The sequence below is a fragment of the Tupaia chinensis genome, unplaced genomic scaffold (genome assembly GCF_000334495.1).
Source record: "Tupaia chinensis unplaced genomic scaffold, TupChi_1.0 Scaffold000370_1, whole genome shotgun sequence".
Classification (NCBI taxonomy): domain Eukaryota; kingdom Metazoa; phylum Chordata; class Mammalia; order Scandentia; family Tupaiidae; genus Tupaia; species Tupaia belangeri.
In genome coordinates this window covers 6,297,029-6,307,796 of record NW_006159867.1, presented here as the reverse complement: position 1 = coordinate 6,307,796, position 10,768 = coordinate 6,297,029, and positions in this window count along the sequence as shown.

The window sequence follows — 10,768 nt, the reverse complement described above, 5'->3', positions numbered from 1 at the left end:
TAATGAACCCAAGCTTTGTTCCAAGGAGGGGGGGGCACACAACAGTGGCCTTGCCAACGTGTTGATCCAACCAAAAGCAGAGCTCAAAGGTCGGGGGGGGGGGCTCAAAAAAATTCTGGGGCCTCACTGGGTCAGACTCCTCTCTCTCTATATAAATATAATTGATTAGGTTCAATCGTGGTGGCATAGTAATAGTGCAATGCTTTGCACTTCCATATGGAAGACTGGAGATCGGTTCCATGATTGATCATGTGCCTGTGATCCAGGCTGCCTGGAAAGGGTAGTGGGAGGATCACAACATGAGCGACTGTGAGGGCCTTGTTTCTCTCTCTCATATAAAAATAAATAAAATTTAAAAATGAATTTAAGATAAAAATTTTCCATGTATCATCATGCACTGTAAACCCTGTTACTGAGAGTATAAATCAACACAGCAACTTTGGAGAGCAACCGAAACAATGTATAGAACATTGAAGCTTGCATAACCTTAAAAATAAGAATTTCATTCCTATGTATGAAATCTAGGAATACTTCCTTACATGTGTATAAGAGACAGTTACAAAAATGTTTATTGAATGGTGTTTGAAAAAATTGGAAACAAGTTTCTATCCACAGGATAATAAACATGCAAATCTTATCATATTAATTTATTACAATAGAACAATTAAATTATAAATTGTAGCCAAGTTTTCAATGCAGATAACCTAACAATATAGCCTTGCATATATCAATGTCTACATCCACATCTATATCTATGTCACTATAGATATTGAAATCAATATACACACACATACAGGGTGACTTCAAAAAGTTCATGAAGGGGCCAACAGATGGTGTGGCAGTTATGTCATGGGACTCCCACATAGTGCACTGTGGTTTGAGTCCTGGACCTGGTGGCTTGAAACTCATGCTGGGTGCATGTACATGCACGCCCAAGATTCCAGAAGGAGAACGGAGGAGAAAGGATTGTGGCATGGTCATCCTCCCAAGGGAGATCTCACTTTCCCTCTCACTGCCTCTGTCTCTGTTTCTCTCTCTGGTAAGCACACATGCCCTAAGGCAAAAAAAAAAAAAAAAGAGCTCATGGAAAAATAGATTTAAAGTATGGAATTATTTTGGTACAGAAAATGTTTGAAATTCATGCATAAATTTCTCATATATGTAAAGGGGCTTCAAAAAGTTCAAGGAAAATGCATGTTATGAAAAATGTATGTAACCATTTTATAAAAAAATAGGAATATGGAAGAGAACTTACTGTATATGCAAAATTGGTGTGGTAAAATTATAAGGACTTGCTTGAAAATGTTAAGTTCTAAATTTAGGATCATGGCTACTTTGAGGGTAATCATTGGAAATTTTCTTAAACTGATGTGTGTGCTTATTATTTTTATACTTTTTAATATAACTGGCATATATCATAATGCTAATTAAAATGACTTTATGAAAACATCTCAATACTAATGCTTCTCAATTCTTAAGATCAGACTAAAAAAATATTGCACGGGGGACCAGCAGGTGGTGGTGTAGTTAAGGTGCTGGACTCCAACATGGCTGACCACGGTTTGAACCCTAGATGTAGTGGCCTGAAAATCACACAATGCCCAAAATCTTTAGAAGAGAATGAATTGTTATTTGGCCGCCCCTCCTAAGGGTGAGATCGCTTTGTCTGTCTGTCTCTCTCTGGTGAGTACATACACCCTATGGCAAAAACCTAAAAAATTACACTGAGCTGTATATCTGAGTCTTCCACTTCCTGTGAAGTTTCTTTTCTCCATTGCTCATTCACTTTTTCTCATGATAGGAACTTGACTCTTAAATGATTTGTTGGGTTTTGTTTACTAACACTAAATTCTCCAATTTTTTTTTTTTAAGAGATTTTCGCTATAGGGCATGTGCACTTGCCAGACAGACAGAGAGAGACATAGAGACAGAAAGCGAGAAGTCACCCCCCAGGGGGGATGGCCACACCACAATCCCTTCTCCTCCAGTCTCCTCTCGGGATCTTGGGCACGCATGCACACGTGCCCGGTGTGAGTTTTAAGCCACCGGGTTCGGGATCCGAACCGCGGGTGACTATGTGGGAGTCCAGCGACATCGCCATTACGCTAACTGCTGGTCCCAAATTCCCCAATTTTTAGTAAAATAAAACTTTGAGTTTAGACTGGTAAGCATGGTGAGAGGTTGCTGAAATGCCTCTGTAGGATTCTGCCTATACTTTGGCCAATTGATCTGAATTACACATTCAGATTATTATTTTATTTCTTTAGTTTGGTGGTGTAACAGTGTGCATTCATCAACCAAAAGGCTGAGATAGATTTATTTTTCTGACTTAATTTGTGTTTGTTATGTTACAACCCAGCTCTGTGTTCTGGGAACTTGTGAGTCAAGCAATGCAGTCATATCTGTAAAACATTTCTATATTTTCTAAGAATAAAGTTTATATATATATGGTTTGGAAATACAGAGATATTTTAAAAAATCACCCTTTTTAGAGATCGTCTATTACTTATGGGCATATGGATATTTTGAAAACAGAGGCAGACTGTGCATGGGGCTTTGTAACCTGACTTGCTTTCTGTGTATGACATGAAATTGTGAACATTTTTCCTTTCAAAAAAATATTCCTCATCAAAGTTCAAGCCACCATTACCTTTTGCTTTATGCCTTGCCTTGTTGCTTCCCTGTCTTGCCCTTGCCGTTTTTTTCTTCCTACAGCCATCAGATCATTTCACTTCTCTGTATAAAACCCTCCAGTGGCATTTCACCTCATTCAGATAAAAGCATGTCCATGATAATTTTTAGACCATAGTTTCCAAAATGGAGTTGCTGGTTCTAATAAAATGTAAAATTCTCAAGCTTTTGACTCATATTGTCAAACTGTTCTCTGAAATTTTTCCTATTTAATGTGTTCATTAATAGTGTATGAATATCCACTTCTTAAATCTCCTTGCACACTGAATGTTATTCAAAACATTGAAAAGTCTCCAATGGATAAGCAAATTTTTTTTGTATTTATTTGTATTTTATTCATCTTAAATGTGGTTGCATATCCCCCCTTATTTTGCTCATAATAATATTAAGATGTATATCATCTTCTAGTGATTTTGAAGATATTATTTTTCCTATATATTTGGTACAGATATTTTGCCTTTTAATTTTGTTTTTATTTTTCTTTGTAATTGCTGTAAGTTTACTTAGCTGCAGAGAGAGAGAGAGGAAAAAAGAGAAAGCACTCTCAACAAGGTCTCACCTAATTCCCTCCCCAGCCTTTCAGCCAGCCAGGATTACAGGCACGTGCATGTGTACTCCTCAAGAGCAGGTCAGTCTGGTCCAAACGTGAGGTCGGCTATGTGGTTTCCAGCACTGCTGTCTGGTATACAGTGGGCTGCACCACCTAGGCTGGGCTCTTCTCTTAGTCTTCCCTTTGTTCTTTGACAGACAATAAAGCCCTAGATACACAAGGATTAATCATGTACTCAAGTCCACTTAGTTATGTATTGGGTTGTTGCAAAAGTCATGATGCATTTTTGCATAGTAAAACATAGAAAAATATGTCATGACTTTTCTGATGACCCAATAGTTAGAATCTAATTCTTTTGTTTCCTAAGGATTAGGGAATACTTTTTAGATTTTTCTCTCACGAGATTATGTGTTTTAAAATAAAAGTCAACTTGAGAGCTAGATGTGCAGTAGTAATGCACCTGGACCTATATGGGAAAACTCTTGGGTTTCCATTCTGGGGTTTCCTTAGTACATGGGGTAGCTGGGCTGGCTGAGACAGGAAGTGCATCACTGCATGAGGATCATGTTGTCCTGCTGTGTGCTTGTTCTCTCTGTCTCTTGGAAGAAATAAATCAACCTAAACCAACAAACAAGCTAGAGCTATCTTGTTACCTTTAATAAGGCATTTTTCTCTTAAATTTTGTTCCCATTTCATGGATGTAAAGTTTTAAATTTTAGTATGTAACAAAATTACAAAAGGCAGTTGATACTGGAAAATGCGCTAGAATGGCAGTCTTTAGTTTTTCATAATTTTAATTTTGAAATCTACAAAGCACAGATAACAAAGGCTCATTAACCATGAAATCTGGGCAATTTGTCAAAAAGATATCAATGTTGCAAAGCACCATTTGACTCAGCATTCTACTACCCACCAACTCCCTACCTGAAAACTAAATAATAGTCTGCCACTCTACCAGTGACCTGAAGTATGGGTCTTTCTCTCCATTGGAGAAGAACATTAGGAGAAAAGATTCTTAAATGTTTAGCTCTCATTTCAGAACCTCAGCAAAACTGCTTGCCAAATGGTTTTCTGATCCATTATCACAACGGACAATCTCACCTCCCTCGAGGGCAAGGAAAACGTATACCAGAATTTCAGGCCTGAAAAATAGCACCATACATAATCATCACAGTCACACCATCGGCTTCCAATCTGCTCTCTGCATCCTTCAGTGTTTGGGAATCCCATTTTTAAATAATTTTCTCTTTTAACCAAAATATCTGGCTCTCCACACAGTGTTTTTTTTTTTTTTCCTAAAGCAAGATTTTAGAAAGCAAATTTTGGGGGACATGTTTGTAGGAACAAACTTCCTAAATCTTTGGTTACTTTTATACTAGGCTGCTAAAAAATCTGCCTAAATAAAAACTGTTCTGGCATGCAAAGCATGCAAGCCTCAATTTGTGGTGTATCTTTAACAACGTAAATACCTCTAGAACTGAGAATTTTTTTTTTTAAGTGACCACTCAAATGTTTACAGGCCTGTACATACACAAAGATGAAAAATCAGTGCAATTGGAGAAAAAAACAATGGTTTAAAACAGTTTGGAAGAAAAGAAAGTATCCCAATAAATCACTTGTCATTGTGGATAATAGAATACTGCATCATCTTCTATCAGCTAGAATAAAGGTTAAAACAGTGCTTGCTCTCTAAACTCCATGATCTCGCTGGCATATTCAATTGTGGATTCCATCATTATTGCCTTTTTGGTAATAGAAACATTTCTCTTTCCTGTAATTGTTTATAATTCCTGAAAATCTCAGGGAATGTCATCTGCTTTAATAAGTAATAAATTCTCAGCCGAATGTGTTGAGAGATAGCAAGAATAGGAAGAGAGAGGGAAATTTCTTTTCCCGGCAAGCGTAAAGTGCTGACAGAATGCTTCACAAATTATTTAAAGCATTTACGTTAAAAGAACGTTTGAAAAAAGGAGATAGTCTCCTTCTGAAAAATGATAGGTATAAAATGCAATTGAATAGCATTGAAAACTCCAGAAACCTTGGGCTAGTCCTTCTATGTCATGATCAGCCACAGTCTGTCAGTCAGCCTGGCCATTCATCTGTCTGAAATTCAGCCCCTGACTCGGATCACATCATCTTGTCTCTTTTGCATTCTCATTGTCTTTCTGAAAATTTTTGAAGTTTTTATTTAAACCAAAATTGTACATGTCATATTATTTAAGGAGTTGAAATAATCCACCGGGTTTACTACAAAAATATCTGTTCCCAGACATGCTTTCCCACTATTCCCTCTACCCTAGAGGTAACCCTTTCAAATTTTAGCTGATTATTTTGCTATTTATCTGATGTGCCTACATATAGTGCCTATGGCACTGCGTTCAGTTGCTCTGTTTTAGGCTCATTTAAACCTCTGCTACTTGGGATGAAACTTCAGCTGTCTTTTCTTTTCCCTCCTCCATCACATATGTACAAACTTGTCACCCTCCCCGTTTGGTTGTGCTATAAAGTTGATTAGATGAGATCAGTGCTTACATCATAACCACGTGAATAATATTCAAAGAGCCATGTTAGTAAGATATATTTGCATCACTTTTTTGTTTTGGGGGATAGATTTTTGCTATAGGGTGCAGGTACTTGCAGGAAAGAGAGACAGAGAAATCGAAAGAGAGAAATCACCCTCCAGGAGGGATGGCCATGCTGCAGTCCCTTCTCCTCCATTCTCCTCTTGGGGTTTTGGGCGCACATACACATGTACCCAATGTGAATTTTAAGTTGCCGGGTTTGGGACTCGAGCCTTCATCAACTACATGGGAGTCCAGTGACGTAAACATCATCTGCTGGTCCCTTTACATTGGTTTTAAAATACAACTTTTGATTTCTTTGAAGTAAATAATTATCCTGTTTATTCTTTCTTCCCCCTCTTCTTTGTTCCTCCCATTCATTAAACTCAGACTCTCTGCATTTATCTCACTCCTTTCTCTAGATGTTCAAAGTAATACTTTTGAGAACTCTCTCCTAGAGTCTGCCTCAGTCTATGTTGTTTGCCCTCCACCTTTGGGTACAGTTAACACACTGGGATTTTTCACCATCCTGCTAAAGACTCATTCACCTTCTCTCCTTTGTGAGACCTGTTTCTCTATTCCTATTGTTCATTTTTGACTTGCTCTACCATTCTGTAGAATACACCCTGAAGTAGCATTCTCAGGAAGCAAAGAGCTTGTGACTTTACATATCTAAAGATGTTTTCTAGTCTACTGTGACATTTTAAAAATTCGAGACATAGTTTATATACAGTAAGTGGCACAAACATTTGTATACACTTATACAAACCACTCACATTTAGATATAGAGCATTTCCTTAAAAAGGTTTCTTTATTTATTATCTTTTTTAGGTTTTTGTCATAGGGTGTGTGAGCTCACCTGAGAGAGAGAGACAGAGAGGAACACAGAGAGGGAAAGTGAGAAATCATCCCTCCAGGGGGTGGGGAGGTGACCAGCTGCAATCCCTTATCTTCCATTTGCCTCTTGGGATTTAGGGCTTGCATGCATACATGCCTGGTATGAGTTTCAAGCCAGTGGGTCCAGAACTCGAACCACGTTTGGCCATGTGGGAGTTCTGCACCTTAACCACCATGTCACCTGCTGTCACAATTGTTCTTCTTTTTTTTTTTTTTTTTTTTTTTTTGGGGGTTTTTTTGTTTTTTTGGTTTTTTTTGGAGAGGTTTTTGGTTTAGGGTGCATGCGCTTGACAGAGAGAGAGAGAGAGACAGATAGCACAAAAATCACCCCCCAGGGGGTCTGGCCACGCCGCAATCCCTTCTCCTCATTCTCCTCTCGGGATCTTAGGCATGCACGCACATGCACCCAGCGTGAGTTTTAAGCCACCCGGTCCGGGGCTCAAACCACAGTCAGCTACATGGCAGTCCAGCAACATAGTCATTATGCTAACTGCTGGTCTGGTCACAATTGTTCTTATAAGAGGGATATAGTACGAGTTAAAGATAAAGTGACATGATGACAGAAGCAGAGATTGGATTCACATACTCTGTGGATGGATGGAGGAAAGGAATCATGAGTCAAAAAGTACAAATACTAGAAACTGAAAAAAGCAAGAAAATACATCATCCCCAAAGCCTCTTTATGGAATCAAGCCCACCACCATCTTGACTGGTGAAATTGATTGTAGACTTCTGACATCCAGAATTGTAAGAAAATAAATATGAGTTGTTATAAGTCATGAAGTTTGTGGGAATTTGGTACATTACCCATAAAAATCTAACACAAGTTGTTTTTTTTTTCTCTCTCTCATCTCTTTTTGTAGAACTCTTATTTTACTCTAAATTCTTCATAATATCTGTAATTACCTTGTCTTTATTTGATCTCTTTTCACCCAACTTTCTAGAATATTTTCCAAATATCTCTTTGGATTTCTCTTTTAAATTTTTCATTATGCTATTGAATTTCTAATTTTCAATGAATATACCCCTCTTTTTGTTCTTGGAAACTTCTTTTTAAAATGATATCCTGTTCTTTTTGATGGTTAAAGTCTTTCATCTTCTTCCTAAGAACATTTATAATAATTTTCTTTGGTGTTTTGTTCTCCCTACAAAAGCTTTCTCCTCCAAATTTTATTAGTTATCTGTTTTGATCTTTGTATTTCATGGTGCAATTCATGATGTTACATAAATTGACTTGATGCTTAGCCATTTTAAATACTGGATTAAGATTCCAGTAGGAATCCATACTATTAACCCTCCCTCTTGCCTGCTAAATTATTTATCATTTGTTCAAATATTTTCCATCTTCCAATGTGTTATATTGTTGTCATCTTGTCTTGCTTCTGTTCTGTCTCTCCTTTTGAGTTATTCTCTTAAGTGTGATTTATGGATTGACTCAAAGGAACAAAATGTATTTAATCTACCATTATTGACCAGAAGGACTTTGGCTTCCATTTTTAGTCTAATCCTTAAAACTGGCATTCTTCAAGTGTCATCATTTCCTTTTCAGAATACATGCTCTTACATTTCAATTTTATCCATCCCTGTGACTTCAAATATCACTGGTAGACCAATAATTTTTAACTTTATGGCTCCATTTCCTATTTCTTTCTTGGATTTTCAGAGCTTTACTTCCCGTTGGAGGTTCTCAATCAGTGGTTGAACCTCCTATAATAAATGCGTTCAAATCTGATCTCGTGATTCCTGTACAACATATTGTAGCTTTCCTACATACAAGTTTGCTACTCTTTTTGTGTTTTCTCTTTTATTGGAAAGACATCTGAGGTATAAAATTGAGAACCATCCTAAACTCTCTTTTCTTTCTTACTTCCAACATCCAGTTAGTTACCCAGCTTTGTCAGTCACTGTGCTTCACTCATCTCTCACCCATGATCTAGACTTCATTGTTAATTCATGCTCTCAACATCTTATTATATGGACTACTGCAGAACCTAACTCGATGGAACTTGATAGCTTGCTGTGATCTCTCTGGCATTTCAATATATTGATGAAATCAATCTGAAGAAACCTTTGCTGAGTACCTAATCTGTGCCAGATATGATATGCACTGGAGAAATCACAAGGGAAAAAACATGGATATTCTATGTGCTAATGAAGAAAGTAATTTCCTGTGTATTTTCACATTCATGGGGAATTACAACATAGTCTACTAAGTGTTATGATTGGGAAGCACAGGGTATCATATGTCCAGAGGAGAATTATATTAGCACAGACTTTGTGATAGGGTATTACTTGACACATGAGGGTAAGCTAACTTACCACTGGGGACACTTAGAAATACTTCCCATTCTTACCTCAGGCTATCTGTCTGGTCTCATCTCTTAATAACAACTACCAGATGACTTTGGTTACTTTCTCACACCCTTTCGTGGCTATTTGTCTTTAAACATACTGTTGTACTTTTGTCCCATACCACATCAGTGCTTCTGTCATTTTCCATAGCATAAATCCCTCCCACTAAGCATTTGTGAAGATGGTAGCCTTAACTGAAGATTATTGAGATGGGGGGGGGTCCAGGGAGAGATCATATCAGACAACCACAGGCTTCTGCTATCTCATCAATTCTCCTCTCCTCTTTCACTTGTTAGATTGCCACTATCCAATACACAAACTACTGACTGACTGTGGTGATTTGAACACTTAAAATATAGCTAGTATGAGATCAGATGTACTGTGTCAAATACGTAACAGATTTCAAAGACTTAGTTGGATGAAAAGAACAGAAGACATTTCATCTATAATTTTTCTTTCTTTCTGTCCTTCCTTTCATGAGCACACATGCATGAGAGAGAGAGAGAGAGAGAGAGAGAGAGAGAGAATGGTACACCCCAATAGAATCTTTATGCCATGACCTCTCCCTCCCCCCAGCCAGCCTTGTATCATAGGCATAGCCCAGTGTGTTCAGGGAGGCCTTTGCACTTGTGTTTGGAACCTTCTCACATGGATCAGCCTCCCAGAGTGTTGCATTACTGCTCTACCACTATCTGGCCCAAATCATGGGTAATTTTTAAAATGTTGATTGATTTTACATTGAAATAATATTTTAGTTCCTTTGAGTTTATAACAATTATTATTAAAACTAATTTGACCTGTTTTACTTTTTGAAAATGCGATTACCAGATTTGAAAACTACATATGTGATTTACATTGTATTTCTACTGGACAATGCTATCCTAGACTTCCTTCCTGAATTATCAAATTTGTCCTCTGTCATGCAGAGCAGTTTTAACTCTCGAGCCTCTTCTTAAACTTATCTACTCATTCTTATCAAGGACTTTCATTTTTTAGGTTCTCCTTAGGAGGAAATTGGGATTATATATACCCAAAACAAAAAATTCAAACCCCAAACTTTCATATTTCTACTTTAGTACTCAGAATATTATAGTATGATTATTTTAAAAATGTCTCTTTCCCATTCAAGCATACAAGAAAGAGTGCGTCTTACTCATCTTTCCAATTTCAATACTTAACATAGTAGACAGTACATAGTAGGTCCTCTAAAATATTTGTTAAATGATAAGATTGGATTCTTTATGATCTGAAAAGAAAACATTGGCTCAATTTGAAAATTACATTTATGGCAAGTGTCTTGGTATTAATTGAGAAATAGAAATAAAACACAGGTTGGTAGACTTATACCTTTATTTTCTCTTGACCTTGCAATTGATCCCAAAGTGATCACTGTAAACTATTCAGTGCATCTCTGTCACAAAGTCTGTGCTAATATAATTCTCCTCTAGACATATGAATAGAAGTAGAGATGGAATTTAGATCAATAAAACTAACAAATAAATAACAAGCTGGAGAAGTGGAACTTGTCACTTAAGAACACATGGGGTGAAGGGCGTATTGACAGTTTCTAGTAGCTAAGTAGATTAAGTATTGATAGTAGGAGTCATTACATAATGAACACTTACCTGAGATCATGTTTACATAAAGTTATTACAGCCAGTATGTTTTATAAATACCACTATGACATTGTCCTTGGAGCTGTTAGGCCAGGATTTAA